Source organism: Lissotriton vulgaris, chromosome 4_1 (genome assembly GCF_964263255.1).
Source record: "Lissotriton vulgaris chromosome 4_1, aLisVul1.2, whole genome shotgun sequence".
Classification (NCBI taxonomy): Eukaryota; Metazoa; Chordata; class Amphibia; order Caudata; family Salamandridae; genus Lissotriton; species Lissotriton vulgaris.
Window position 1 is genome coordinate 999,887,099 of NC_141691.1, and position 24,397 is coordinate 999,911,495.

Here is a 24,397-nt window from a genome sequence, read left to right on the forward strand (position 1 = left end):
GACTCATTCGTACACAACTGACATAGTTGCAATTTTACACTACCAGAAGCACTCTCACACCTCTAACAGACTTGTAATCACATACATACAGAGTGGCAGTGCGACTGCTGACAGCACTAACACACCCTTCACAATTTATAAGACTCATTCTCAAACTTGTTAGACTAGCAGTCCCACTTCCAGCAGTACTCTCACATCCCTAAGCAGCAGTGTTCTACCCCCCACAGCACTTTCACTTCCATCTCAGACTAGCCATTATCACTACCAAAAACACTCCTACCCCCCTGACAGACTACAAGGTGTTGGAGCACAAATTTCTTCTTTCATTTGCAGGGGTGCATTATAATCAAGGGTAGTCCGCAACTTCATATAATCCTTTATTGCATTAACTTAAACCCTTGGAACATGAACTGTAATAACATGAAAGTTGACGTGTTAGGGATTTTCAATGTGAACGTGAAGAAATTAATGTTGCAACTATGCGTATTTAGCTAAAAACCTTAACATGCTGAATTCATACAAATCACTGACAAATACGCACACAATTGATGTGCTTATGTAACATGGTAATTTATATGTACTCAGTAAATATTGTTCATTTTATATGTGTAATTTCATGAGGCTGAGTGCCGTTTCTTATGCTGACCGATTTCTGTAGGCCTGAGTTGTATTTTCCCCTGGAAACTCTCGCATCAGATTAGCTAATGAATTTCATGTGTATGTTGGATTTGTTATTTCTCACATTTCTGTTGCAGGTGGAGAAATTCATCCCTGTTAGCTAGAATAATGTCTTTGTTTTAGGAGTTAGGCTTCAGGAGGAGCGGATACATTGAAAGTTGATACTGATAATAAAGAACTGTAGTACTTTCTCATTTGAGCAAAGCCTGGGAATCAAGGTCATCATGCCAAGGCCTGGGAGCCTTGCTGCAGTGTGGAAAATCACCTACGAAGAGGTCGTTTGACTGGATGGTGTGATGCTGCAATGCATCTTGGGACGCTACCTGTAAGAGTGATGTATCGAAGTTAGGGACAGTGTCCAGAGACTTTTGCCTTGCCTTGAAAGAGAGAGCATCTTCAAACGAGCTCTGTAGCTTTATGGTACTTGACCCATCAAAATGTAAAGAGACTTCGTGGGAAGACTTCACACACTGACACCTTTATGGACCTTGACTTGGGAAATGCTAAGTAGGGATGTGTAGTGACCGGGTTTTTGGTTCTATTTCTGAGTGATGGTGACTTTAGCTTACTACCATCCTAGATCCCTATTCTTAGCTTGTTTTGGTCCTTTTCAGGCCTCTTTTCAGACCTAGAAGCATAAACTAGAGGATAGCCGCTTTATATGATGATAGATCCTCTATTCCTGACTCTAATCCATCTATTGCCTATTGGCTTTGACATAATTATGTGTCCTTTCATCATTCTCAGGCCTGAAGACCTATAGTAGAGGGTGGATCCTGTAGTTCTGACTTTATATTACCTATTGGTAGGGTTTGTGTATGTACTCTGATAGAGCTATGTGTCTATTTCATCCTTTTCGGGCCTACAAGGCCCAGAACCAGAGAGACTCCATTTTGCTTTCTGCCTCTGCTGGTTGAGGAGCTTGCAGGGTAAAGGTAATGTTTATAGTTAAGCCTGTTGTGTGCTAGAGGAAAGCCAGCGGAGACTGGTTCTTATCGAAAGAATGTGTTTGTCTCTTGGGTCCAGACGTAACATGCAGATGGCCACCGCAGTTGCGCGGAGAGCCTTGGAGCTGGCACAGGAATTCGGTGGGAGGTAGTTTCTGTTGGAAATTTCCATGAGGAGAGAGCATTCTATATTAGCGAAGTGCAGAGAGGTGGAGTAGTCAGAAGCAGTTACTTGTCAGAAGCAGTTGTGTTCAGATGGATCTTGGAGTGTTCAGATGGATCTTGGAGCAGTCAGATGAATCTTGGAATGGTAGAAGTCAGTTGGTCTTTGGAGCTGAAGAGAGCAGTGAGAGATGATCCTTGGGGTCGGAACTGTCAGCTGGAGCTACCAGTTTGTCAGAATGTATTGAAGCAGTTGCCAGTCAGATGGAAGAGTTGGAGCTGCCAGTTGAAGCTTTTGGAGCAGTTGGAGCCAGTGGAGTGAAGCCGTGGTGACAGAGGGAGAGAGCCCTGATTCCACCAGAGAGAGAGAAACATTCCTTTCTTATAGGGTGAGGTATTCTAAACTAGTTTGCTTTACACTTAATCATTCACTTTCCTTTATTTCCTAGGCTAAATCCCCTACTGTATTGTTGCACTGATTAATCCCTTTTCTTTCAGCGGTGTGCAGTCCTGTTATAATCCATTATTTCCCTTTTTAGCTATCTACAGTTCCTGTCAGCTATATGTGGATGTGTTAGTAATAAAGATTTCTTGTTTTCATTTTGATAAAGAGACCCCGCAGATCTGTGTATTCCTTAGATGTACCTATTTCCCTTTACTTTTCAGGCTATGTCTAGATTGCTAGTTATTGTGATATTATAATTTTCTATTGTGTAATAAAGGGACCCCAGTTCTCAGTGAACAGCTGTGCAAGTGTTATTTCTTCATGACTAACCTTTCTTCTAGCCAGATGCTGTTATGTAGATGGATGTGTATCCCGTCCAGGTAAGTGGTAACTGATCAAGGGAGCAAGGAGCGCCTAAATCAGGGAATAACCTTTGCATATAGTAATTACATTTGGTTGTTATCTTCTAGGACAGAGCTAACCCTTCTTTTTACCCAAATGCTGACAGGAGAAGGATGTGACATTCCCTTCCCTGCAGATAATTGAGCATGGAGGATTGTGTGTAGATCAGGTCAGGAGATAACTTTTAAATGCTACAATTTGGCCATTCTTGTGTGAGAGGATTGGATCTCCTATTCGCCACATAATGGATAATATTGTTTATGAGACATCCCCAGTAGATATTAGATATATAGAGAAACTTCCCAACAGAGAGAGAGAGAGAGCTGAAGGTATTCATAGGACAGAGATTGAGTGGCATTAGTGAGAGCATTGATTGTGATCAATGTGTATACCTACAGGATTGTGGCTTGAGAGAGAGAGAGAGAGAGAGCACCGGGAGGATACTGTGTGTATACCCACAGGATTGTGGCTTGTGTGTGTGAACACTGATTGTTGTCAGTGTGTAATGGTAAGTAATCAGAACTGCCCCCTGAACTATGAGGAGGAGGGTAGCATAGTCTGGGCCAGATTGCTGTGAGACTATAAGGTGAGATCATAGGCTGTGACATGGAATTCCTTAGTAATCAGTGAGTATTCCTAGTAATCCTATAGATTTAGTGGTGTTTTTGATGATATAAGCTTGTATATTGCTAATTCCCCATCCCCAGGAAGGTACCCGGGTACTGTGGTAAGTAGGCTCTGGGGAGGGAGATGGTTACGTTTCGGCTGGATTGGTGGTGTCTTGATGAACTGGTGATATCGGGTCTGAAAATCCGGTCGTTACAGGATGTCACGCTAGTTGAAGTCTAAGGACAGATTAATGTTTTATACCCACGAACTTCAAATGAAGGGGAATATTGACGTCTGTGCTGTTATTTTCTGTATTCTGGTCTTCAAACTGATTATTCTGTGCATGCTGCACTGCCTTAACTTCACCCGTAGGTTTGGCTTTCTATTAGTTTCAATGTATTTCTACACCCTCATTTAAGGCCTGTATGTCCAACTGTTTTTGGCTTTGTAATAAACAAACTAAACCTAATTGGGAGTCTGTGATTCTTTGGAGTCGTAGTTCATTGGAACTGTAATGATTGATTAGCTAATGATTTCTCTCCCACCCCCCACGCTTTCATGCTGAGAAAAAGGAGTAATCGACTGGGGGATCCAGAGCAGACCTAGAACATGGAACCTGGCTCCTTCAAAGGCATACACTCCCAACAGCACTCTCACACTCTTCAGAGACTAGCAACACGGCAAGCATTCTCATGCCCACACGAACAAGCAGCAAAGTCAGTAGACCTGTATGATAAAGGAACATGCTTTTTTGGGGGGACTTTGAGTGGTATTGTGGATGAATGAGTGAGTAAATGGAAGAATGAGTCACTAAATAAGTGAACAGATGCATGAGTGCAAGGATACGAGGCTGAATGCAAATATGAGGATGTGTGATTGAATATATTGTTGGAAGTATCCAGCCCCCTTCAGTTATAAGCCAGACCTATTGGCTTAACCAATCCATGATGTATGTTATACGATATACACGAATCGTAGAGAGGTGATAGTAAAAATCTCCTCAATTACACCAGACAAACAATAAATCCAAGCCCAGATTTACAAAGTCTTTATGTTAGGCATGTGCTACTTTTTCAGATTGTAACCCAAAATACTGCAAAGCTGGCCAATGCGCTGCCTTACAATCCTATGAGTACAGGTTGCACTCCATATGTGCTGCATTGGCATGCCCATGCAACCACCCATGGATTTCTGATGCAAATCCCTATGTACAAACATTTGTAGAAAGGCATTTCAAAATCCTACGACTACATGAGGCTGGAGTAAAGAGGAGAAATTGTTTGATTTCTCCTTGTTTGTCACTATTTGCATGTGTAATGCATCCTATAGCACATATACATAGTGTCAAACACCGTAAAGCATAGTTTTGTACTGGAAGGCCATTCGCCCAGTACAAAAACTATGTTTCTCACAACACAGACACCCTTGGACTATGACGCTCTGTGTTGGTGCATGGCAGCCAAAAGTGGGTTGACGCAGGAAGAGAAGAAAAACTGCATCACATTTTAGTAGATATGGTACTTTTCTGCTCTCTCGCATTCACGCAACACAGCACAGCAACTTTACCAGCTGCACTGGCTGCGTGCCTTCTTCCTAAATTTGGGCCCCAAAGCGAAAAATACTCTAGAGAACGAAGTCAAATACAACAATGCCCACACAAAGGGCCGGCTCTAGGCATGTGCAAGGTGTGCACCTGCACAGGGCCACCAAACCCCAGGGGCCACCACGCCAATATATATCCTTAATATATTAATCCTCTGAGGATGGATACATATTTGCGTGGTGGCCCCTGGCGGGGATTTGGCGGCCTCCGGCTCTGTTCCACTTCTAAACACCCTGACCCCCTCCCCTCTTTACTGGCCTGCGCGCTCCGCCCTGCCCGGACCCCCTCTTCCGGGCCCCCTACCTATGCTCCTTGCCCAGGGCCACCATGAGCCTAGAGCCGGCCCTGCCACACGCGTGTACAAAGCTATATTTCCTGTTAAATGTCCAAGATCATTGATCAAGCCACTGACCGGGGCATTAAAATTCATAGCCCTCTCCACCTAGGCTTGGACATCTAGCTACCATCCTCATTGGGATCACACACAATTGTCGCTTATTGCACGACCAATTCTACTTGGAAGTGTGTGTCCTCGGGGTCTACTTGTCACACCAGCCGCTTCCCCAACCAAATGCCAAACTACAACACCACCACTTCTTACTCATTGCAAAGCCCTCCAAAGCTGTCACAGGTTGACTGTGGTACTTAAAAATTATGACATAAAAAGCATATATTGTAGATGTTGTTTCTGATGAATATATAAGTTTTAATGTAAATTCTAACGATTTGAAATAATCTAAGGTTCAGGTGTTCAGCCTGAAAACATTTAAAATCATAAATTATTTTGTTGAGCCGACTACATAATCAATGATATGCATAGACTCACCCAAGAAAATGAAGTATGTATATTATATCCATATAAAAAGCTTCACATGGAAATTGCTGTTTAGAATGTGCCCTTTGCCATCACATCTTTTTTTTTTTGCAATTACATGAAACATTGCATTCCACGCGCCATATTATATAATCATCACCGCTGATGTGCCAGATTTTAATTTAAAACATCAATTTACAATGAAATTCATTTGCAGACATGCAATTCATTGCAATCACACGGCAATAAATTTATGTTTCAGGTAATTTTTTTAATGCTTATAGCAGCCGGATCCTTGAAGTGTGGAAATAGCTAACATTTTTCACCTTGTGTACAGCAGCAAGATGAAAGCAAGCAGCGTGCCCTTTCGAATTGTAATCACCAAGGACAATGTATGGGGTACAGAGAGGGTTTAATTGCAAAACAAGAAATGATTACTTTTAAAACCTGGTTTACAGCCAGTAGTGCGTTTTCCCTGAGCACCGCCCACGCTTCCACGGGCAATTTTAAGCACAAGCAAGTGTTCCTGGAGAAGAAAACTGAAGGCGCAACGAAGTGAAACCGTTTAAAATTAATAATCATGTTTATTTACTGATCAATGATAAGACTCGAGATTATGTACGAAACACTATAATAATACGGTCAGATAATCACGAAGTCTTACATTTATTTAAACGGATGGTATGTATATTTGCTACAAAATCAATCACAAAAAGGCAATTGCAAACACAGCCGTGACTTGTTCTGTGTATATTCTCTCATGTCTCCATTTGTGTGCACAGGCACTGGTCTGTTTTTGAGACACAGCAAAGATGACTGCTCAGATGTTTTGTTTCTGGTTATTCTCCCTTCCCTTTCACACAATATTTCTATATTTGTTACAATATCCTTGATCATTCCCTACCTCATTTCTCCTTTATATAGACGCAGGGGTCTCCAAACCGGTCCTGGAGGGCCGGATCCATGCCAGATTTTTTGGATATCCCCATTGAGATACATGTAGTAATTTAAAAAATCTGGCATGGATCCGGCCCTCCAGGACCGGTTTAGAGACCCCTGAGCATGCCTTGGGTTGGACTAATTGCTTCTATCAAATGTAACTCTCATTTTCCTTCCTTTAATCATGCATTGCATTTAAAGCATTACCCCTTTCAAACCAGGGGTACAATATTGTAGTGTCCGCCAAAATGTGTCCTATCATAAATGCATCTTCTAGAGGTACCCACAATGATATTCCTTTATTGGCCAATGGTCTCACAATATTTCTATATTTGTTACAATATCCTTGATCATTCCCTACCTCATTTCTCCTTTATATAGACGCAGGGGTCTCCAAACCGGTCCTGGAGGGCCGGATCCATGCCAGATTTTTTGGATATCCCCATTGAGATACATGTAGTAATTTAAAAAATCTGGCATGGATCCGGCCCTCCAGGACCGGTTTAGAGACCCCTGAGCATGCCTTGGGTTGGACTAATTGCTTCTATCAAATGTAACTCTCATTTTCCTTCCTTTAATCATGCATTGCATTTAAAGCATTACCCCTTTCAAACCAGGGGTACAATATTGTAGTGTCCGCCAAAATGTGTCCTATCATAAATGCATCTTCTAGAGGTACCCACAATGATATTCCTTTATTGGCCAATGGTCTATAAGGTTGTCACTGACACTTGTCTGCATCTATGTCAAAGGTTATATGGCAGGATAATGAAAGGGCATAGGCCCAATTGTCCTCACTCCAGTACTACTCTAACTCTTTTCTGCGCAGCAAGGCCTGTTTCAAAAGATATGTGAAGTACCCAGGAGCAGACCGTGCAGGTAGAGTGGTGGGCGGGGTGGGGGTGAGTTGACAGACGACAACGAGGGAAAAGAAAAGAAATAGAAAAGAAAACCACATACCTTGTGCTTGTTGCCTCGCCGACTCGGCCATGTGGCGAGCGCAAATGTAATTGTTTTTCTTTTTTTTTACATTGTATTCTCCCTCGTTGTCTGTTGACTCCTCCTCCACCCCAGCTCACCGCTCTTCGCTTCATGGGCCACTCCTGGAAGAACCTGCCTTACCTAAGTTCAAGGTATAATGTCACACTTGGGTTGCTTTTGCGAACTCCTTAAATTGAGCTGGTGATTACAGGTGGGCCCCACCGGCACTTATTTTTAGGGCCCGATACATATTTTTCCTCATGAGACATTGATCCAGATCAAAAGTGAGAAAAGGCAAAAGGGGAAAGATGGAAAAACGGGGATGAAGAGTGAAATAGGGGATGAAAAAGAACCTGAAAGATTGAGATAAAAGTACTGGGAGTATATGAAAGAGGCAGTAAGTGGAATCAAGACTAAGCACCCTTGGTATTCAACACCCTTGACCTTCAATTGCTCTGGACTTAGGCTTCTGAATATAATTTTGGGACCCGTCCCTTATTCCTTTACAAATGAAGTACTGCTTTTGTGTAGAAATGCAATGTCTCATTCCAAAGTATTATCAGTTTTCCAAGTGGCTTTGAGCACACATTAACCTCTTCGCTGCGGCGCAAAGTCTCCTGCTGTGCAGGACAATTCCAAGCGTGAGGTAAACGGACAGCCCCCAGTCGTCTTCCGCACACACCCATCATTAAGTCATCCGGTCGGGTGCCGTCCAGAGCACCGAAGAGGCTAAAAGAGGAAACGATGATAGAGAAATCAGGTAGGTCTACCCTATAACACAATGCCACATTTACAGCCAATGATGCATCAAACGTGCCATGGGCTCTATTGCAAGCAAGGAATTTAAGCCACTATCGCCAGGTTTGGTAGTTAAAAAACAACTACTGGTTGGGAAAAGTGGGCTGCTCAGACCCTTGAGCCTTGGAGTAATGACACCTGCTGTCCCATTGATAGATACCCCCTCTTTGCATAGCGACGTGCTGAAATTGCTCAATTGGAGCAAATAGGAAATCACCTCCTTCTGAATTAGCCCCATTAATCATATTGTATCTTATAGAACTCGAAAGCCTTAAAAACCATGGCCCTCAAACAGATAGTCCTGATGGTGCTGATATCTTCTTTCGGTCCGCAATATCGTAGATGGGATATCGAGTGGTCACAATTTGTGACCAGTATATAGAGTACTGAAATATAGACAAGTAAGTAAGTACACATTTTCTATACCTAACTTCCCTTATATATATCTTGATGAAATGTATATCTTCCAGGTATGTGGATGTGGAGTTAAGAATGGTGAATCTATATATACCTCTTTGCATTTACCGCCTCTAAATTTTCCTTTTCAATATTTTGGTCACATTACTGTGGCCTCTTGTATTCCTTCTGCAATATTCCATTCTAAAAGCCTTTTTTGAAGATTTAAGGGTGGAGATTTACAAGATTGCAGACTTCGAATCCAAGTTTTTTTATACTGGTTTCAGTATAACAGTACATTGTAAACAAAAGGTTGACACTAGGGCTCAGATTTGCTAGATTCCAGCGTGAAATGTTGTGCAATGCAAAGAGTTGCAAAGTCACACATCAATTTTTAATGAGGCGCAAAACCAGATTAGTTACACATTTACATGCTTGCATGGCGCAAATCAAGTCTGGTGGTGCATTGCGTGAAAAATCAGGCAAATGTATGCAAAGTGGGTGTGGTATGGTGTTTCACACACAAAATGAAGATGAAACCAGCTTACACACAATTTACAAAACAAACGCAAATCCCTGTGAAATAGCGCCTGCGTCATTTTAATCAGAAAAAGAGCGCACATACAAAGCATGGTCTAAAGTAGTCTTACTACAACAAGGAGTGACTGCAAAAGAAACATCATAGAAAGAATAGTCAGAAGGGAAGCCAAATGAAGATACTCATTTCAAGAAATAGGCATTGTCCAATTGTGCAAGGAGGAAAAAGACAACGCAAGGAGAAATTCTTCAAACTCAGGGTATCAGTGTTTGATCCGTTTGAGGAAGAAATCATAGCAAAATATAGACTAGGGCCCAACATGGTAAGTTTAAATTCCGACTGCTGCATTAGGATGACAGCGGTCGGAGTTTAGACTGGCAGGGGAATCTGACGTGGTCCTGACGGACTCAAGGAGCCCGTCAGTCAATCAGAAAAGCACCATAATCCCTTAAGGATGGCGTTTCTTCAGTTGGGATTATGATGTTAGTTTCCGACCGCCAATCCATGTCGGCCTTTCTGACATGGATTGGCTGTCGGAAACTGACTTTGGGGAATCCTAGAAGGGCACTGTTACCCTCTGACCCTCCGCATTTGGGAGTATCAACATACCTGCAACGTGTGCCACGTGGTGCAGGGATGTCCACAAACCTCCATTTTTCAATGGGAGCTTGTGCTGTGGGTGTTTTCAGCCCAGTACCGCACAAGATCCCATTGAAAAATTGAAGTTTCCGACCGTACTCAGGACCTCATTACGATGTCAGTCTGCAGCATTCTGACCAACTCCTTGTCGGAATCGTTTACGATCGACATGTGTTCGAAGAGTCTGACTGACCAATTACGATGGTTAATAACATCTTTCGGAAACTCTCCCATTGACTTCAATCGGAGCCTGTGTTTGGACTGACAACACAGGCTCCCCTTGAAAAAAGAGGTGGTTGCGGAAAACCTTGCACCCTGCTGCATGGTGCCTGCCACACTGTACATAGTTTTAAAGGTGGGTCCTTTGGGTACCCCCACAGGCCCCAACCTGAGCCCTCAAGGGGAAGGGAGGCCTGATAGGGACCCCAAAGTCAGTTTCTGTCAACCTTTTCATGTAGGACATTCCGACTTGGAAAGGCTGTCAGAATCTGACATCGTAATCGGTTAGTTAGAAACGCTGTCCATTGAGCTGGACGAATCGTCTCCGACCAACTCGGATTCTCCAACTTGGAACTGATTTGGAATGACGGAATGGTCACTTTGCATTGTAACTGGTCAGTTAGATATGTTTGCGAGTCAGTTAGAAACATGGGTTCCGACACGGGTTAGGAAAATACGAATGCCATTCGGAGCCTTCCCAACCGATATCGTAATGAAGCCCAATGTGCGGCTACATCCTAATTGAGGATGCAGAACCGTCGACCCACGGTCGGCAGTTCCTTTCCCACAACGGTGTCAGGCGGACGCAAGTGCGCCCACATCGTAATAAGGGCCAATGTTGGGACATGATTGTATGTCTCCTTCACCAAATTGCACCAGCACTTGAACTAGCAACTACCAAATCACATGCTATACCAGCACTTGTTAAACATATGTCAGTGCTACATTGATTAGCCTCGGGATCTTTTCAGAATACACTAGTTGCAGTGGCTGGTATGTCATATGGTGCCTTGTCTGCCTTCCTGCAAACAGTCCTGAAAGCCATATTGAGAGTAATGCCGCAGCACATCAGCTTCGAAACATGGTCCACAAATTCAAAGAGTCAAGCAAGGTTTTTACCAAGTTGAAAATTTCCTCAAATAAATTTCACCCATGTCAACCTACTCACCCCATCTGAAACAGTACATCTGTTCCAAAATCGCAAGCATGTATTCTCAATCAATGTACAGGCCATTTGTGATGACAACTACTGTTTCACTGATGTTGTAGCCAAATTTCCTGGCTCTGTACATGACACCTTCATCTTTCACCACTCAAGAATCAAAGAACCATTTGAAAGTGGAATGTATGGTCAAGGCATACTGGTTGGTATATATATATATATATATATATATATATATATATATATATATATATATATATATATATATATATATATATATATATATATATATATATATATATATATATATATATATATATATATATATATATATATATATATATATATGTGTGTGTGTCTGAAGTTAGAGATAAAGTATTAGAAAGGAATACAAATAACAATTCTACCCATGTGGATTGTATCACTGATATACTAAGACAAAAATCCATAGGGAATTCACCTACAACTATAGTGTATTTACAGCGATGTAACATAAAGGAAAAATATATATTAGTATGTCAGTGCATGTGTGTTTTAATTCTTGATCATGTGTCATAGATGTCATAAAGTTGAAAATATTAAACATGTCTTTAATAATTGCTTTGTTGTATGAGAAGTGGTCATTTTCATCTCTTCATGTAATAGCCATGTTAAATATTAAAACCTTGCATTGTATTAAGTGTCAAATTGAAATTTTCTTTACAGTAAACATGTTTTAATGTTATACTAATGTAAGCTTTTTTCCAAAAGGTGATCAGGGATATGCTCTCGGGCCATGGCTAATGACTCCACTTGGACATCCACAATCATGCAGAGGAAGCATATAACACAGCGCACAAGAGGACAAGATGAATAATTGAGCGTTGCTTTGGTATATTGATCTATCTAGTGGTAGTTTATTGTATTGGCCAAAAACAGTATACAATATGATTGTAGTATGTTGCATATTATACAACATAGCAATTAGAGGAAAAATTGACATTTTGGAAGAAACAGATACAGCAAACAATAATTCCACCATGTCAAATATGGATATTGTTCCAAATCTAGAAATGGTCTCACATAAAAGACATATTAGAAGGAAAGTAATTTTAACACGTTTTTTTTCTCATAAAGTATGAACAAATTCCCTGATTTTAGGTTGAACCAAATAAACATACACAACAACTAAAGAACAAATTGTGTAAGTAGAATGTACATATGTTTAAGACTGTACCATAAATATCAAAGCTCAAATACTGTAGTGGTGGTGTCTAATGTGTACATTTAAGCTCAGTCCACATATCAAATTAACTCATGTCTCTTACTTACATGTGTGTGAAATCAAGAAAGGAACAATACATTTGATATGTGTCTGTGTCATGTAACAGCCAAGAATGTAAAGGGATCTGCTGTCCTCAAAATAAGTTTGTGTTGATAACAATGAAATAATACATGTGTTTTTTCCTCGAATAAAGGTGTATAATGTATGGACATATGGAACACATATTCCATAAGTCAAATTAACTCACTGAAAGATGAAATAATGGTAATATATGTAAATAATATCACCATGTTTTGTTTAACATCTGAACACAAAAGCAAAAGGTATTATTTTCACATTACACATACCAAACAACAAAATTATCCTGGACTACATTGTCAAACAATGTTCATAGACAATGTTCACACAACAACCCCATCACATACACAAATCATACTTTCTCAATATCAAATGTATGTGTCTGTACGTGAAAATACCATTACAATCAATGAACTATATTGTCACAGAGTCTATACTTGTTTAAAATGGTGTGAAAGGCAGTTTACTTATTGAACAAATAGACTATAAGTGTAAACAAGAAAGTATGTCAGACCATTGTAATTGCTGGCATCCCTCCCAATTGTTGATACTCATCACATAAATGAGTGTGTATTGCCACATGATATTAGACATTTAGACAAAGTAAATGCTGTGTGGCAAGGTACCCGACGGTTACTCAGATAAATGGTATACGCCCACAATAATATTGAAAAATTGGATATGATCACATTACTGAAATATGGTAATGGAGATGTTTTAGTAGAGATGTTTGTTAGGGATATACAAGTAAAAAGAAACAAAATCGTATGTTCAAATAACTTGTTATACATAAATGATTTAAAAGGTAAACCTAGAAATGCCTTGTTGGCCATTGAATAAGGTCCAGCACGATGCAGTACCCATACAGCAATGTGTCATGTCATAGTTGTGTCTATGTATGTAGGCATTTCAAAAAAAAGGTATGCGTTATATTTGTCATGCATAGCAATGCAAACCGATTTAAATTTCATGCAAAGTCGCATGGACGTATGACGTAATTGAGGGATGCACTTGGCTTCGTTTTCTGAACTCAGCTTCTCACACAACTTCTTCTTCCTGGTCGAAAAGAGCAGAGAACACATATTCAGAAGCATTCAGAGGCACCATTGGATATTTGGTGAGTACCACTATTGACTGTATTGAGTTTGAGTAATCTCATCCTTTTGTGTATGAGCACTTTTGTGTGATGTAAATGCTGTCTCCTGATGGCGTACGTCATCTTTGTAGGTGATAGAAATCACAAGGTACCCAGACAAAATATTGAGTCAGTAATGTCGACTGACACAATTATCGAGTAAGAAATATAGTGACATAGAAACATCGTGAGCAAGAATATCGAAGACAAGAATATCGATTTTAAGGTAATATTGATTTTTAAAATATTGTTGTTAATATTATCCATTTTTTATTTTTTGTGTATATTTAATATATATGTTAATTGTACATGTTTTAAAATGTTTGTTTAAATATTCTTCGTTTGTTAATATGGTTTGTAAATGAATAGTAGTTGTTAAATGTTTTTTTATTTTTTTGTTATTTTTAGTACTGTAGTGGGTCACAGGGTTTATAGGGGAATAGGGTGTGAAGTAAATTAATTAAAAATTATGAAGATTTTTTTATTATTATTAAATATTTAATTGATGATTATTTACGTCAATTGTATAATTCATATTTTGTTGTTGTGTTTTATGTGCACGTTGTGGGATTTGTAGGGGTATAGGGTGGGAAGTAAAATAATTATGATTAATAGATATGTTTAAATTAATATACATTATTAAATTGATAATTATTTATGTTGATTGCGTAATTAATATTTTTTATTTTTAAGTTTTAGGCGTGGGTTGTGGGTTTTGTAGAGGGATAGGGTGGGAAGTAAATGATTATAATTTGTTGTTAAATAATAATACATATTTAAATGATAATTATATATGTAAATATTATACATATATATATATTCACTGAAAAAACCATAGGTTTCACACCAGTTATGGTTAGGAATTAGCATTTAAAAAACCTATCAAATTCACGGAAAAAAACATAGGTTTCACACCAGTTATAGTTACCTGGAAATTTTACTGACATAAAACCATTGAAATTCCCACGTTATAGTTAGTTGGACTCACTATAACCTGCGCGTGTAGTGCACTGCTGATGACATCACATATTACATCACTCATGGCATGGTCAGTGACATCACTCATGAAATCACTGATGACACCATCCAGTGAATGTTTGCCTTTCTGAAAAATAAATATGTTTTATATATGTATATGTAAAGGTCGATGGAAGAATGAATGTTTAAATAAGTGTCTTAATGGATGTTTTAAAAAAATGATTGGTTAACTGGCTTATTAAGTGTATCATAGTGAATACATATATCAGTGAGTATTGTTTCACTATTTAAATGTTTGTATCAGTGTTTCACTTTGTATATAAGTGGGTGCATGGGTTTGTGAGTAGCTACATGTGTGTTTCTATTGTTTAATTAGATGTTTTTGTAGTATCAGTATAAATGTCTGTATGATTTGATGGGGGTGTTACTTAGCACACTGATGCATCAATGACTGACTCACTGTTTGTATGTGTTTTGAAGACAGCATATGTGCCAGACTGTATGGGTGAGTGAGTGTGTATATGTATGTGTTAGTAAGTGAATGACTGTCTCACTACAGTCTTTATCAGTAACTACATATGTTTTAATCTAGTATATGTGAGTATTGGTGTATATAAGTGAGTATATGTGAGAGTGAGAGATTGAAAGAGTTCTTGTTTTAATAAGTATGTGTTTCTATAAGTGATTGTTTAAGAGAGTAAGTATGTGTAAGTTTCTTTAGAAGTAAGGTGGTAGTGTATGTATAGCTGTATATGCAAATAAATGGATGTTCAATAGTTTATTTGCATGTGTGAGTATGTGTGTGAGCAACTTTTAGAAGACTGACGGTGTGTTAACGGATGTATAGGTGTCTCACTACATATGATGAGTGAGTATATGTATGAGTGACTATATAGAAGTGTTGGTGAATGAGTGGATGTGTGTATAAATGGTGGAATTACTGAATTGGTTGTTGTAACTGGTATAGGTATGTCCACTTTTTTTAAAATGTTAGTTTTTATTTTTCAATATGTGTTTCAAGGGTTACTTTACAGTGAAAAGAGGTCAGTCTCTCTGTCACAAAGATGGTGTCATCAGTGATGTCATGAGTGATGTCACTGACCATGTCATGAGTGATGTAATATGTGATGTCATCAGCAGTGCATTACACGCGCAAGTTATAGTGAGTCCAACTAACTATAACGTAGGAATTTCAATGGTTTTATGTCAGTAAAATTTCCAGGTAACTATAACTGGTGTGAAACCTATGGTTTTTTCCGTGAATTGGATAGGTTTTTTAAATGCTAATTCCTAACTATAACTGGTGTGAAACCTATGGTTTTTTCAGTGAATTTCATAGGTTTTTTAAATGCTAATTCCTAACTATAACTGGTGTGAAACCTATGGTTTTTTCAGTGAATTTTAAAGGTTTTTTAAATGCTAATTCCTAACTATATATAGGGCCTCAACCCTATTTTTTTTCGGTGAATTTCAAATTTCAAATCTCTATAGGTATGAAATGTAATATATATATATATATATTTTTTTTATTTGTTTGCCCCGGTGCGCTCCCGGGGCGCGTACCGATGCGCTCACCGGTAAGCGCAGTGCTATGGCGCGACCCGGGGCGCGTACCGGTGAGCGTCCCATTAGCGCTATTGCCGCGAACGAAAACAACATTGTGACGTATCGCGTAGCCGCATGATGCGTCATATGACGCACAGCGTAAGCGCACCCGGAAGCATGCATGCGCATACGATCGCAAAACGTTCTGACGCGCTTACGCTATGCGCCCCGGGGCGCGCCCCGGGTCGCGTAGCGTAAGCGCGTCGGGTCATGTGACCTGAAAATAAGACTTTTCATTGGTTCACAACACTTTGGGTTTCAAAATGAAGAAAGCCCTGGTCATGTGACTTGAAAATAACACTTTTCATTGGTTCACAACAATTTTGGTTTCAAAATGATGAAAGCCCTGCTCATGTGACTTGAAAATAACACTTTTCATTGGTTCACAACACTTTTGGTTTCAAAATGATGAAAGCCCTGGTCATGTGACTTGAAAATAACACTTCTCATTGGTCCAGAACAGTTTTTTTCCAAATGATGAAAGCCCCCTCCTTTTTTCTTTATTCTGACTTTGTCCTTTGAATGAGGAAGACCTGTTTGGAGGTCTGTCTCTAATATATTCTAATTAAAAATGGGTACAGTAGCAGCAGCAGCTGGAGCATCTGCCCCACCACCGCCACCATCAAAAAGACCACCAGAAGATCACATTGGTGGTCAAGAAGAAGAGGAGGAGGAGGAGGAAGAGGAGGGAAGCTCAAGGCAGTTCCTGCAAGAAGTTCATCAACCCTACAAACCAAAAGAGCACTTCGTATGGCAGTTCTACAAAATCCCAAGGGGTTTCAAAAAAGTAAATGCTGTGAAGGTGACTTGTTTGATTTGTGATGCTGAGCTGTCCCAGGGGAACCCTAACAAAAAATATTCCTTCAGGAATCATACCATGATTCGGCACATGATCCGTTGGCACCCAATCAACTATTCTGCTGCAGAGGTAAGGGACCTCTGCAGTAAGCTACCCCCATCATCATCTAGACCCTCAACATCAAAAAAACCAACTCCATCGGGTTCAGAGGCAACAGAGACAATGCCTATCATACAACCCAAATTGAATGATTTTAAAATCATGTGCAAATATTGTGGTAAGTTAATTTGCTATGGTGAGCAAAGTGTTAAACTTATCATCTGTGCTGGGGATAACCATAAGTGCCCGAAAAAAACCCTAATTTTTTGCAGATTTTTTTTTGCTCCAGTTGAGCCATTACAATTCCCTGTTTTCTGTTTCTCCCCCAAGAAAATACAAAAAAAATATAAAACTGTTCAGAAAAGCCATAAAAAGTAAAAAATGTTCAAAAAAACAATACAAAATTATAAAACAACCAAAAGAAAAAAAACCCAGTTCTTTTCAGAACTACCTCCCATTTATATAAAATGACTTAAATTTTTAAACTCTGCCATTCTCTTTTCTCCCCGGTGCGCGTACCGGGCGCTCCCCCCGCGCAAATCGAAATTATTTTTTTTCCCCCACGGGGCCCTTTTATAGCCCCCACATGAAACCTAGGGGGTCAGGGGGGCCTACTCTGCCCCCTAATGGTCTTTTCCCCCTTTGTTTTGGCCACCTCCTGTGTCTCGATCCTACCGAGACACAAGATGGCGGCCGCTACGGACCGTTTGCAATGTTTACCGACACCCGAGAGCCAATCAGCTTTCCGTGCGCAAGTCGCGTGGCGCGCCCGGAGCACTCCCCGGTGCGCGTACCGGGGCGCGCATATAGATATATATATTTTTTTGAACCTAAATTACTCAAAATCCACTGGAACACATATCTTGAGACATAGCAAAGGCACATCGGGCTACCAGTCCCTACAATTTTGCCAAGTTTGGTGGAAATCTGTTCAGCCGTTCGGGCTAAAAGTGAGGTCGACCGCCCTATAGAAATTAACATGGGAAAAACGCGTTTTGGGGCCCCCCATTTTATCTCGGCCCCTGTTTGACGCATCCCCCCAAACTTTCAGGGAAGAACCGGAGCTCGACGAGGCCATTTTGAGGAAATTTTCAGGCGGATTTGTCAACCGGCGCCAAAGTTATTCTAAATAGAATTTTGAGATTTAACATTGAAAGAAATCCTAACTATAACTACCTATATATATATATATATTTCCATAGCAAAAGCCCTTGAGCTTCGAGAGGGCGCACAACGCTGCCTCCCACTTTCCAGCAGTGCAAGCTTCACTGGTAACTGGCTACTGAAGTCTTTAACCCCTTGGGCGCGGCCGCAATTCTGCGCCTGTGCGGCGTTTTCCGTAGTGGACGGGTTCCTGACGGCCTCCAGCCGTCATCAGCACACGCCCACTGTAATGCTTGACGGCTGGGGGCCGTCATCAGCATCGAAGGGGTTAAAGTTTGATTCCCATCCGACGCGTTTCGAGGCTTGGGACTCCTCGTAGTCATGGAAAATCTTCAATGAGGGAAAGAAGACTCTTTGCATGATTCGTTCATTTATTAGTCGAACAAAAAACGCCCTAAGTGGGTGTGGATTCATGAATACCAACAGGCGTGCTGGTCCACGAAGTCCATGTTGCACAAAGTAAGTAAGCACCTTAAGTAGGCTCTGTCCCTCAAATGTTCATTTAACGCTTGTTAATATCCTTAAGTAGGAGAAAGAGTTCTGCAGCCAAGCGTAATCCCCCTGGAGTTAGCGTGCTCGGTGGAGAAGAAGGTTCTTTCCCAAAGCCGTCTCTCATACGACATAACAGTCCTTGGAGAAACTAGTGCCCCTCCCCACGGCCAGGGCAGCCGTGCAATATGTAGTTCCGTAGCAAAATCCCTTGAGCTTCGAGAGGGCACACGACGCTGCCTCCCACTTTCCAGCAGTGCAAGCCTCGCTGTTAACTGGCTACTGAAGTCTTTAAAGTTTGATTCCCATCCCACGCATTTCGAGGCTTGAGACGCCTCGTATTCATGGAAAAGCTTCAATGAGGGAAAGAAGACTCTGAGCATGATTCATTCATTTATTAGTCGAACTAAAAACGCCATAAGTGGGTGTGGCTCCATGAATACCAACAGGAATGCTGGTCCACGAAGTCCATGTTGCACAAAGTAAGTATGCACCTTAAGTAGGCTCTGTCCCTCAAATGTTCATTTAACGCTTGTTAATATCCTTAAGTAGGAGAAAGAGTTCTGCAGCCAAGCGTAATCCCCCTGGAGTTAGCGTGCTCGGTGGAGAAGAAGGTTCTTTCCCAAAGCCGTCTCTCATACGACATAGCAGTCCTTGGAGAAACTGGTGCCCCTCCCCACGGCCAGGGCAGCCGTGCAATATGTAGTTCCGTAGCAAAAGCCCTTGAGCTTCGAGAGGGCACACAACGCTGCCTCCCACTTTCCAGCAGTGCAAGCCTCACTCTTAACTGGCTACTGAAGTCTTTAAAGTTTGATTCCCATCCGACGAGTTTCGAGGCTTGGGACGTTTCGTATTCATGGAAAAGCTTCAATGAGGGAAAGAGGACTCTGTGCGTGATTCGTTCATTTATTAGTCGAACAAAAAACACCCTAAGTGGGTGTGGCTTCAGGAATACCAACAGGCATGCTGGTCCACGAAGTCCATGTTGCACAAAGTAAGTAAGCACCTTAAGTAGGCTCTGTCCCTCAAATGTTCATTTAACGCTTGTTAATATCCTTAAGTAGGAGAAAGAGTTCTGCAGCCAAGCGTAATCCCCCTGGAGTTAGCTTGCTCGGTGGAGAAGAAGGTTCTTTCCCAAAGCCGTCTCTCATACGACATAGCAGTCCTTGGAGAAACTGGTGCCCCTCCCCACGGCCAGGGCAGCCGTGCAATATGTAGTTCCGTAGCAAAAGCCCTTGAGCTTCGAGAGGGCACACAACACTGCCTCCCACTTTCCAGCAGTGCAAGCCACGCTGTTAACTGGCTACTGAAGTCTTTAAAGTTTGATTCCCATCCGACGCGTTTGGAGGCTTCAGACGCCTCGTACTCATGGAAAAGCTTCAATGAGGGAAAGAAGACTCTGTGCATGATTTGTTCATTTATTAGTCGAACAAAAAACGCCCTAAGTGGGTGTGGCTCCATGAATACCAACAGGCATGCTGGTCCACGAAGTCCATGCTGCACAAAGTAAGTAAGCACCTTAAGTAGGCTCTGTCCCTCAAATGCTCATTTAACACTTGTTAATATCCTTAAGTAGGAGAAAGACTTCTGCAGCCAAGCGTAATCCCCCTGGAGTTAGCGTGCTCCGTGGAGAAGAAGGTTCTTTCCCAAAGCCGTCGCTCATACGACATAGCAGTTCTTGGAGAAACCGGTGCCCCTCCCCACGGCCAGGGCAGCCGTGCAATATGTAGTTCCGTAGCAAAAGCCCTTGAGCTTCGAGAGGGCACACAACGCTGCCTCCCACTTTCCAGCAGTGCAAGCCTCGCTGTTAACTGGCTACTGAATTCTTTAAAGTTTGATTCCCATGCGACGCATTTTGAGGCTTGGGACGCCTCGTATTCATGGAAAAGTTTCAATGAGGGAAAGAAGACTCTGTGCATGATTCGTTCATTTATTAGTCGAACAAAAAACGCCCTAAGTGGGTGTGGCTTCATGAATACCAATAGGCATGCTGGTCCACGAAGTCCATGTTGCACAAAGTAAGAAAGCACCTTAAGTAGGCTCTGTCCCTCAAATGTTCATTTAACGCTTGTTAATATCCTTAAGTAGGAGAAAGAGTTTTGCAGCCAAGTGTAATCCCCCTGGTGTTAGCGTGCTCGGTGGAGAAGAAGGTTCTTTCCCAAAGCCGTCGCTCATACGACATAGCAGTCCTTGGAGAAACTGGTGCCCCTCCCCACGGCCAGGGCAGCCGTGCAATATGTAGTTCCGTAGCAAAAGCCCTTGAGCTTCGAGAGGGCACTCGACTGCCTCCCACTTTCCAGCAGTGCAAGCTTCGCTGTTAACTGACTACTGAAGTCTTTAAAGTTTGAATCCCATCCGATGCGTTTCGAGGCTTGGGACGCCTCGTATTCATGGAAAAGCTTCAATGAGGGAAAGAGAACTCTGTGCATGATTCGTTCATTTATTAGTCGAACAAAAAACGCCCTAAGTGGGTGTGGCTTAATGAATACCAACAGGCATGCTGGTCCACGAAGTCCATGTTGCACAAAGTAAGTAAGCACCTTAAGTAGGCTCGTTCCCTCAAATGTTCATTTAACGCTTGTTAATATCCTTAAGTAGGAGAAAGAGTTCTGCAGCCAAGCGTAATCCCCCTGGAGTTAGCGTGCTCGGTGGAGAAGAAGGTTCTTTCCCAAAGCCATCTCTCATACGACATAGCAGTCCTTGGAGAAACTGGTGCCCCTCCCCACGGCCAGGGCTGCCGTGCAATATGTAGTTCCGTAGCAAAAGCCCTTGAGCTTTGAGTGGGCACACGACGCTGCCTCCCACTTTCCAGCAGTGCAAGCCTCGCTGTTAACTGGCTACTGAAGTCTTTGAAGTTTAATTCCCATCCGACGCGTTTCGAGGCTTGGGACGCCTCGTATTCATGGAAAAGCTTCAATGAGGGAAAGTAGACTCTATACATGATTCGTTCATTTATTAGTCGAACAAAAAACGCCCTAAGTGGGTGTGGCTTCATGAATACCAACAGGCATGCTGGTCCACGAAGTCCATGTTGCACAAAGTAAGTAAGCACCTTAAGTAGGCTCTGTCCCTCAAATGTTCATTTAACGCTTGTTAATATCCTTAAGTAGGAGAAAGAGTTTTGCAGCCAAGCGTAATCCCCCTGGAGTTAGGGTGCTCGGTGGAGAAGAAGGTTCTTTCCCAAAGCTGTCGCTCATACAACATAGCAGTCCTTGGAGAAACTGGTGCCCCTTCCCACGGCCAGGGCAGCCGTGCAATATGTAGTTCCGTAGCAAAAGCCCTTGAGCTTCGAGAGGGCACACGACTGCTTCCCACTTTCCAGCAGTGCAAGCCTCGCTGTTAACTGGCTACTGAAGTCTTTAAAGTTTGATTCCCATCCGACGCGTTTCGAGGCTTGGGACGCCTCGTATTCATGGAAAAGCTTCAATGAGGGAACGAAGACTTTTTGCATGATTCGTTCATTTATTAGTCGAACAAAAAACGCCCTAAGTGGGTGTGGCTTCATGAATACCAACAGGCAAGCTGGTCCACGAAGTCCATGTTGCACAAAGTAAGTAAGCACCTTAAGTAGGCTTTGTCCCTCAAATGTTCATTTAACGCTTGTTAATATCCTTAAGTAGGAGAAAGAGTTCTGCAGCCAAGCGTAATCCCCCTGGAGTTAGCGTGCTCGGTGGAGAAGAAGGTTCTTTCCCAAAGCCGTCTCTCATACGACATAGCAGTCCTTGGAGAAACTGGTGTCCCTCCCCACGGCCAGGGCAGCCGTGCAATATGTAGTTCCGTAGCAAAAGCCCTTGAGCTTCGAGAGGGCACACAACGCTGCCTCCCACTTTCCAGCAGTGCAAGCCTCACTGTTAACTGGCTACTGAAGTCTTTAAAGTTTGATTCCCATCCGACGCGTTTCCTGGCTTGGGACGCCTCATATTCATGGAAAAGCTTCAATGAGGGAAAGAAGACTCTGTGCATGATTCGTTTATTTATTAGTCAAACAAAAAACGCCCTAAGTGGGTGTGGCTTCATGAATACCAACAGGCATGCTGGTCCAAGAAGTCCATGTTGCACAAAGTAAGTAAGCACCTTAAGTAGGCTCTGTCCCTCAAATGTTCATTTAACACCCAGCACCATTGTCAATTACCCACCTGCTGCAGCTACCCCTCCCCACCCCTCAATCACAGACATAGATCTCGCCCCCTCATACACCACCCACTCCCCCATCACCCTTACCAACCCTTGTACCTCCGCTCATCTTCCCACATCCCCCCCACACTTTGCACTCCCGTCCCGTCCTCCACACCAATCTTCTCAGAACACCCCTCCTCCCTCAACGGCACCCGACACAACATGACTCTCTCTCCACCTATCTCCCCCCCACACTTAGCACTGCCGTCACGCCTAGCCTTCACCCCTCCTTCAACCTCTCACCCCCTACTCTCACCCCACACTATCCCACCTCCTCCCCCACAACAACCAGCCTCCACACCGCCCCCATTTACCCTCCCCCCTAGCACTGATGCCCTTCCCAATAACGGCAACAACAACCCTAACACCTTCCCTCTCGCTAACACACCCAACCCCTTCACCAGCTTCACCTCTCCACCCCGATTCCCCCCCATCTCCAGCAACCTGTTCGCCTGTTCGCCGCCAGTACCCCTCCCCAACGGATATATGATGTTACAACGCGTACTTTTAGCACGCATACCATTACCACAGATTTTTTACAACGCAGGTCATGTTACAACGGATACCTTTACAACGCAATACACTACAACGCAGATACTATTACAACGCATACCATTACATCGTAAGTATAGGTAAGTATATAATATTAATATATATTTTAAATAATTATTTTTGTAATATTTAATTTAATTATTCATTATTTTATCATTAAATAATTATATTAATGAAATTAATTTTAATTTTATTATTTGTAAATATATATTAAAAATACCCCTAAACCCCAAAACCCAAACCCAGCCCTAAAACCTAAAAATACCCCTGTACCCCAAAACCCAAACCCAGCCCTAAAACCTAAAAATACCCCTGTACCCCAAAACCCAAACCCAGCCCTAAAACATAAAAATACCCCTGTACCCCAAAACCCAAACCCAGCCCTAAAACATAAAAATACCCCTGTACCCCAAAACCCAAACCCAGCCCTAAAACCTAAAAATACCCCTGTACCCCAAATCCCAAAACCAGCCCTAAAACCTAAAAATACCCCTGTACCCCACAACCCAAACCCAGCCCTAAAACCTAAAAATACCCCTGTACCCAATAACCCAACCCCAGCCCTAAAACCTAAAAATACCCCTGTACCCCATAACCCAAACCCAGCCCTAAAACCTAAAAATACCCCTGTACCCCATAACCAAATACCACTAAAAAAATGTAAAACTTACCTATAATAATACTTACGATGTAATGGTATGCGTTGTAATAGTATGTGCGTTGTAGTGTGTTGCGTTGTGAAGGTATGCGTTGTAAAATGACCTGCGTTGTAAATGTATGCGTGGTAATGGTATACGTTGTAAAAAATCCGTGGTAACAGTTACATACCCTCCCCAACTCCGCGCCCATCACCACGCTGGAAATGATTATGGCCACCCTCCTCCAAATGAAAGAAGAATTACACTCCATCAAAGAGTTGCTCATCACATACCCCAGATACCCCCC